The 7,880-nt window shown below is 38.8% G+C and overlaps 1 long non-coding RNA gene across 1 annotated transcript in view; it reads right to left on the bottom strand.

The window, feature by feature from the left end:
* Window positions 1–443: 443 nt before the first annotated feature.
* The window catches only part of LOC137517809 (uncharacterized), a 38,200-nt gene continuing 30,763 nt past the window's right edge, over window positions 444–7,880 (bottom strand). The window contains exon 2 of the long non-coding RNA XR_011020673.1: window positions 444–1,134. This is a non-coding gene — a long non-coding RNA (uncharacterized lncRNA). The remainder of the gene's footprint in view (window positions 1,135–7,880) is intronic.

The following is a 7,880-nucleotide window of genomic DNA, read 5'->3' as shown; positions in this document are numbered from 1 at the left end:
CACGATGTGACAAACAGAACATGTTCTAATTGTATCACAGGAATAAATAATCATAAACTTTTGAAGCTGTTTGCAGCTAGATATGCTGTGTAAATCTAAACTTCAGATAAGATATATAGAAAAGTTACTTGTTATAGTTAGTTGTTTATCCCGGATCCGTTATAACTGTAGAGAGGCTCACAATCTAATCCCTACTATAGCCATATGCCTATGTATGTATCCTGTAGTGCAAGTACTCTAGTCTAGGGACAGTTTAGGGGGAGCCAATTAACTTATCTGTATGTGTTTGGGTTGTGGGAGAAATCGGAGTGCCTGGAGGAAACTGACATAGACACCAGGGGCCCAATGCTGCAAGGTCAGAGCTCTAACCACCAATATGCCCCCATGCTGCCGTAAAAACAATGAAAAAGGCAATACTTTGCAAAGAATTGGTGAAACAAAAATGTACTTACATGACTCATTTTTTTTATTGCATATGTGACTAGATTAAATGCTAGATATTCTTGTTTGCTTGGAGATCTGATGTAATGACCTGAACTAACATACCCTAGTTACTTTTATTTTTTCTCCTTTCATTCTAAGTTGTTGCAGGGCATAAAATCCAGACTTTTCCTTCTGAGTGTTTGTTTGTTCCTCATTTCTAAGCGACAGGAACTGTGATGTAAAATGATGTGTTTCTCTTGAAGTATAATCACCAGGTATTCTCCCTGAGGATCCTGTAGTGCACTTTGTCTGACAGAGGAGAAACAGCCTTGACATGGCTTGCAGGCATTTGACATTTATTACAAGATTTGAGGAAAGGAAACTGTCTGCCCTCGTCTGGTCTTCTTTTTTTTTCGTTTTCTTTTTTTTGGACCAAAGTTGAGTATTTGTTCTTCCTTTTAAAAGGTATTGATCCTCATGCAAATTGCAGAGCTAGAGCACTATCTGTCAGCCAGGCAAAACATTAATAATTCACTTTGTGTACAGTGTGCTCTCTCTACGCTGACCATTTAAAAAAAAAAAAAATCTGCTGTTGGGGTAAATGCTGTTCAGGTCCATTAAACGCTTCCGCAGATTTTCTTAAGCCAATTTAATTTCTATCCATCTCTTTTACTTCTTCATATATTTCACTTAATTGAAGGTTAAAGTCTTCTGTTAACAGAATAATACGTTTGTTTTAGATCGTGGTAGACTCTTTGGCATACGGGAAATTGTTAAACTGTTATCACATATCATGATGTAGGGAAGTTAACTTCAAACTCTCTGCATTTGACTAGCATATTACTGGGGCCTACTGAGGACACTGAGACACTAATTATTTTGATATATAGAGTAGAAAAAGAGGCTCAAGCAAACAATTCTCAATGGCAGCCTGGAACATTTTTCTTATGTCGTCTTCATTTCAGTGAAACTGGGCCTCAATGCTGTGAAGTAGAGCAAGCCTGTAAAACATTATAGATGTTGCCTTTTTAAAGAGACTACAGGTAGTCGCTGGTTAACTAATGAGATAGGGACTGTAGGTTTGTTCTTAACCCAAATTCGTTCTTAAGTAAGGACGCAGTGCCATCTCTGTCCTTTGTGTCTCCAGTGTCCCCCTCTGTCTCATCTCTGACCCCAACGTGTCTCCTTGGTTGTCCCTTATGTGTCACATATGTCTCCTTGTGTCTCCCATGTGCCTCCTTGCATGTCCCATGTGCCTCCTTGTGTTTCTCCCGTGTGCCTCCTTGTGTGTCTCCCATGTGCCTCCTTGTATGTCCCATGTGCCTCCTTGTGTGTCTCCCGTGTGCCTCCTTGTGTGTCTACCATGTGTCTCCTTGTGAGTCTCCTTGTGTGTCTCCCATGTGCCTTCTTGTGTGTAAACCCATGTGCCTCCTTATATGTCTCCTATATGCCTCCTTTTGTGTCTCATATGTGCCTCCTTGTGTGTCCCATGTGCCTCCTTGTGTGTCCCATGTGCCTCCTTGTGTGTCCCATGTGCCACCTTTGCCCCCATTCCTTAAGCAGAGTAGGCGCAGCAGAATCCACATCAGGGACATCTCACCTGTTCCATGGCGATGTAACGTCCCGTCGTGCTGCCCAGAAGCTGCGCGGCCCGTCCTCTCTCTGTTCACTGTTCCCCCGGTGGCTTCTCTTGCGTTGCGCAATGACGCAGTCAGGAGGAGCGCATGGCTCCTCCTCACTGTGTCATTGTGCAATCTTCCAGGCAGCACTGTGGAACATTACACCACCATGGAACAGGTGAGACATCCCTTATGTGGCTTCCGCTGCACCTACTCTGCTTAAGGAACGGGCAGCAGAAGATGTAGTCCCCACTTTGTGGCATCATCGTGGCGGGCGTTTGTATCGGCGGGTCATTCATAAGCCGGGCGTTCGTAAGTAAGAGACTACCTATATATAGTCTTAAATAACATTTTCATTCTATGGTGTTAGCGTCATGTCATTTAAAAGTTATAATTACCTGACAGCCCTGTTCCTCCCCCCCAAAAAACATGTTGTCACTGGCTTTCTTTGCGTAGCCCCACCCCCTGCTAAAAAAATGCCCTGGTGTTTTCTCTACACGAGATAGAAAGTGAAGGAAATTGTCAGCCACATTGTTTCTGCCGGATTTCAAGAGGAACAGAGCTCGCAGGTAATTATACCTTTTAAATGACAAAATGTTAACACTATGAAACAAAAATGTCATTTGAGGCTGAGGCTAAGATTACTCAATGCTTGACTTTGTGATTTATTTATTTTTTTACTTTGAAGTTGCCTTTTAGTGCAGCCTGTGGCTTTGGTACCGCAACACAGAGGCTGCAATGAAAGTCGGAGACACTACACACAGAAGGGAAGGGTGGAGTGCAAGTACAGGCTACCCTTTATATTTCCTCCCTGCAAATGCTTCTTGCATTGGCCGCAGTAGCCTGGCTACTTCATGGTTTTGCTGTCCAGTCCACTTTAGGATCTGGAGGTAACATATTATATATATATATATATATAGTATATATATATATATATATATATATATATATATATATATATATATATATATATATAAAGTTAGATAGATAGATAGATAGATTACTATTTAACCTCCTTGGCGGTAACCCCGATCGCCGCTATCCGTTGCGCCGCACCGCCCCCCCCGACCCCGTGCACTGCCTGGCCAATCAGTGCCAGGCAGTGCTGAGGGGTGGATCCCAATGACGTCCCGACGTCGGTGACGTCATCCCGCCCCGTCGCCATGGCGACGGGGGAAGCGCTCTAGGAAATCCCGTTCTTTGCACGGGATTTCCTGATCGGAGATCGCCGAAGGCGATCGAAGTGGGCGAGGGGATGCCGCTGAGCAGCAGCTATCATGTAGCGAGCCCTGGGCTCGCTACATGATTTAAAAAAAAAAAAACAACTGCTGCGCTGCCTCCGGGCGGAATTTTTTAGACCGCCAGGGGGGTTAAAGAACTACAAGTAACAAAGAAGTGGAGAAGACTAGGGCCCATAACATGCAATTCACTTTTTCATCTGCGTTTTCTCCTATGTGGAAACTTTTTATCTTCAATTTAAAATAACATGTTTAGCATTTTGCAATTAAAAAATATCAAAAAGTAGGTAAGAAGTATTATCAAAATTATTTTGAGTATTTTTTGATTGGCCATGCTTGTAGCGGCATAGATTTTAATCCGATTGGATAATTATCGAAGCAGTTAGTGGAACAGCCAGCCCTAAATCATTAAGGGAGAGGCAGCCTGGGGGGAAATCTCACCCCTTCCCCCCTGGCCAGTCCTCCCCTGGCCCACATGCAATTCACTTTTTCACCTGCGTTTTCTCCTATGTGGAAACTTTTTATCTTCAATTTAAAATAACATGTTTAGCATTTTGCAATTAAAAAATATCAAAAAGTAGGTAAAAAGTATTATCAAAATTATTTTGAGTATTTTCTTGCTTGCTGGTTATTTAAAGGACGTTTTATTGACAAGTTTGAAAATGCCACTTTGGAGAAAACTCAGGTTAAAAAATGAATTGCATATGAGCCTAGGTCTACCCAACATCAGGATTTAGGAGATTTATTTGGACATGTTAAGGACGATGGTTAGTGGATCGGGTGTACTTTCCAACAAGAGATTCATGACATCCTTGGTCTTTGACTGTACTATTGCATGCATAAATAAAATAATAAACTGAAACAAAGAAGAATAATTAAAGATACACAATAATGATATTATAGAAAGAAATGCTCACAAATTCGCTGTACCAAATAAAGTTTTCAAATACTGTATATGTCAATATTGGGTCACCTGGCTTTGTAGCAAATCTAGCCCACAACGACTTTTAGTTATAGGAGGAAAGAGGAATTATGAATTTATGGAATTTAATAGACATGGAACAATACATTTTTGTCTTTTGTAGAAACGATAAAGTTTGCTGTTCCTAGGCAGCACTTCTTGTATGCTCGGCTATGTTCACATACTGTATACAGGAATATGTAGCCAATAAAAAAAATTATAGCTAGGCTGAATTATTTTGATGAACTCCTAGTGCCACATATATTCAAGATCATTATTTCTGAATTATATAGCAGTGTATTTAATATTAGAATAGAACATCTGACCGAGCATAATATGACAATGTGGGTTGGTGAAATGGAAGATCCAGCGATAGGTAAGAAGATAACTGAGAAAGATACAAATGAAAGAAGAACAATAAACAGCAAAATATGGAGGGAATCCTATTTCAAAATGATACACAGGGCTAAATATGCCTTTAATATACAATGTGAGACTCCTCCAACACATTACAACAATATAAAATTGCAAATGAAGATCTATATCATTGCATGTGGAAATGTGCGTGTATTGCAAATCTATGTAAAGTTAAAAGGTTTATACACCAAATATGGGATGTTCAAGCTGAGCCTTAGCTGTTTCCGTTTAACTGCAACAGAAAAAAAAGTGGTTGGGATACAAAAACAGACTAAGAACAAAAAATTGAATATAAGCAGTAGCGATGAGCACAAAGTTTGCATAATTGTAATTTTGTATTGTAATTTGCAATTTACGCAATTTTGCAAATCATAATGAAAAATTTTGGCAAAATAATCGTAATGTATTTCATATGTAAACATACTCAGGAACCGTAATTTCAAAATTTTGCATAATTTTTGTGCGGACTGTAGTGGTTAATAGTAAAGCCCACATAAATGCAGTAACCAATATTGCTACGTATGTTCAAAAAGATCTTGTGGTTTTTGAGATAATCGATTTTGAAAATGCAAAGAAAAATGGTTTGTAAACTATCATATTTCTGAGTTTAAAAGCAGTTTTTCCTTTGCACTTTTAAAATTGATTTTCTCAAAAATTACAAGGTCTTTTTGGAAAAATAATTTTTTAACTCGTACCCACCATTCACAAACCTAGCAAGCTTGGTGACAATACCATGTATGGATAGCTTTGATATTAACCGCTAAATTTGGCACAAACGTATGCAAAATTTCAAGTAATTACACAAAATGAAGAATGGATTACCTCATATACTCGCCTACAAGCCTAAGTTACCCCCTCGGTTTATATGCGAGTTATTGGAGCCGAACGGATGGTGGAGCAGGTTTTGTTACTGGCAGAGTGGTGTAAAGATCTTGCACTAGTGATCTCTCTATGCGGGTGCCGCCTTATATGAGAGTATATATGGTGCGTGAAATGAATCAAATGTTAAAACTGTAATTACATATGGCCATAACTGCAAAAAATTACATAAAATTTCACATAATTACAATTCACAGAGTGTGATGATTGTCACTAATAATAAACAGACTAAGGCCCATATGCAATTCAGTTTTTCACCTGAGTTTTCTCCTAGGATATATTTTCAAACTTGTCAATAAAATGTCTTTTAAACCACCAGCAAGCAAACAATTACTCAAAATAATTTTTGTAGTACCTTTTTACCTACTTTTTGGTACTTTTTCCATTATAAAGTGCTGAAAAGTTATTCTAAATCGAAGAAGTAAAATTATCTCCTAGGAGAAAACTCAGGAGAAAAAGCTAATTGCATATGGGCCTAAGGATCTTACTGATTTGTATGGTTTGTGCCTCAACACTTCATTATTGTATAGCTAAAAGCCTTATATTAACTATAACTTACAGTATCTCACAAAGGGCCGTTTTCCACTAGAGCGTTTGTGATTGCTGAATCGCAAAATTGCAAATTGCTAGCGATTTTAAAATTGCTAAGGTTTGCTAAAGAACATAGGAATCACCGTAGGTAATTTCCACTACTGAGATTCGCTTTTTACTAAATCGCCATCGCGCCGCGGATCGATTTTTGCCACAATTTTGCTATGCAGTGCATAGCTTAGCAAAATTGCAATTGCTGCAAAAAATAGGACTTTTGCTGAATCAAAATCGCTAGCATTTAGCGCGAACGCTAGCGATTGCTAGTGGAAAAGGGCCCCAAAAGTCATTAGACCTCTCACAATTTTGTACCTACTTTATTATATATTTTTCACATGACAAAACTGAAGATATGAGACTTTGATACAATGCAAAGTAGTCAGTGTTTACTTGTGTAATGCTAGGTACACACCATTTTTTTTTTTGGGCAGATAGATGGTTCGATAGATAGATTCCGTCATGTCCAATATTTCCGATTTTTCATAGAAGTGAATGTAAACTGATGAGAAAAGATAAAAAAATAGAGCGGGAAATCGAGCGGTGAATCGATCGGATGGAAAATCGACTGAAAAACGCATCGTGTGTACCTAGCATAACAGTGTAAATTTGCTGTCCTATCAAAATAACTCAACACACAGCCATTATTGTCTAAACCACTAGAAACAAAAGTGAGCTAATTCCTAAATGAAGAATATCAACATTCTACTACCCAGTTAGATATTTTCCCTCCAAGAGGTCATGTTACTCGTTACAAGGTCTCAGGTGTGAATGGGGAGTAAATGTGTTAAATTAAATCTCACTCACACTGGCCCTTATTCAATTCAAATGTTCTCCTAGGTTTTCTGCTATGAGATAATTTTTCATCTTCTTCTTAAAGTAACTTCAGCATTCAGCAATTGAAAAAGTACCAAAAAGTAGGTGAAAAAGCACTGTCAAAATTATTATTATTTTCTTGCTTCGTGGGGGCTTAAAAGGCATTTTATTGATATAAGAAGGTGTGAAAACATCAGCTAGGAGAAAACTTAAAGAGTAAAAGTGAATTGAATATGAGCCACTCTCTTATACTGGTCACTGAAAGTTGAACATGGCAACTCATGGCAGAGAACTCTTTGGGGATCTTAAAAAATAATGTTTGCTCTGCATTAAGATGGCCTAGCCTAAGATTACCATGAAACATAAATACAGTGGTTTAACAGGGCAAGTTCCCCTCAGAAAGGTCCTCACCGTGGTCAACCAAAGAAGTTAAGTGCATGTGCTCAGCATCATATCCAGAGGTGCGTACACTTAGAAAAGAGAACCGCGGTAATTTGGACACCAGAAGAAGCCTGTAGTAGAAAATCGATTAAATTACAAATAATCTTCTATTTGGCACTAGCAAATACCAATAGTAGAATAACTGTAATTATACTGATTTCTACTATCACTTTACTTAAATCTTTACTAGCACTAACCCACTCTCTAACTACTCTTAACACTAACCTATCCCCCCACCATCACCACCACCATCACTCCCACAAATATCTACCCCACAACCTCCATCATTCCATTGCTATCATTCACTGGAAAATATTGTTGATCGCGCAAAACCAACGTCCAGCAGCACCTAAATTATACACCAATTGTTGCTATAACAATTAAAATTGTGGTGTTTGTGACATTAATTTTACCAGCTGCCCACCGGCACCCAAATTACCTGCATCACCAGAGGAAGAATTGTGAAAATAAACATATGAGTGATGGCAGCATTGCAGCAGA

The sequence above is a fragment of the Hyperolius riggenbachi genome, chromosome 5 (assembly GCF_040937935.1).
Source record: "Hyperolius riggenbachi isolate aHypRig1 chromosome 5, aHypRig1.pri, whole genome shotgun sequence".
NCBI lineage: Eukaryota > Metazoa > Chordata > Amphibia > Anura > Hyperoliidae > Hyperolius > Hyperolius riggenbachi.
This window is presented reverse-complemented; position numbering and strand designations above follow the sequence as displayed.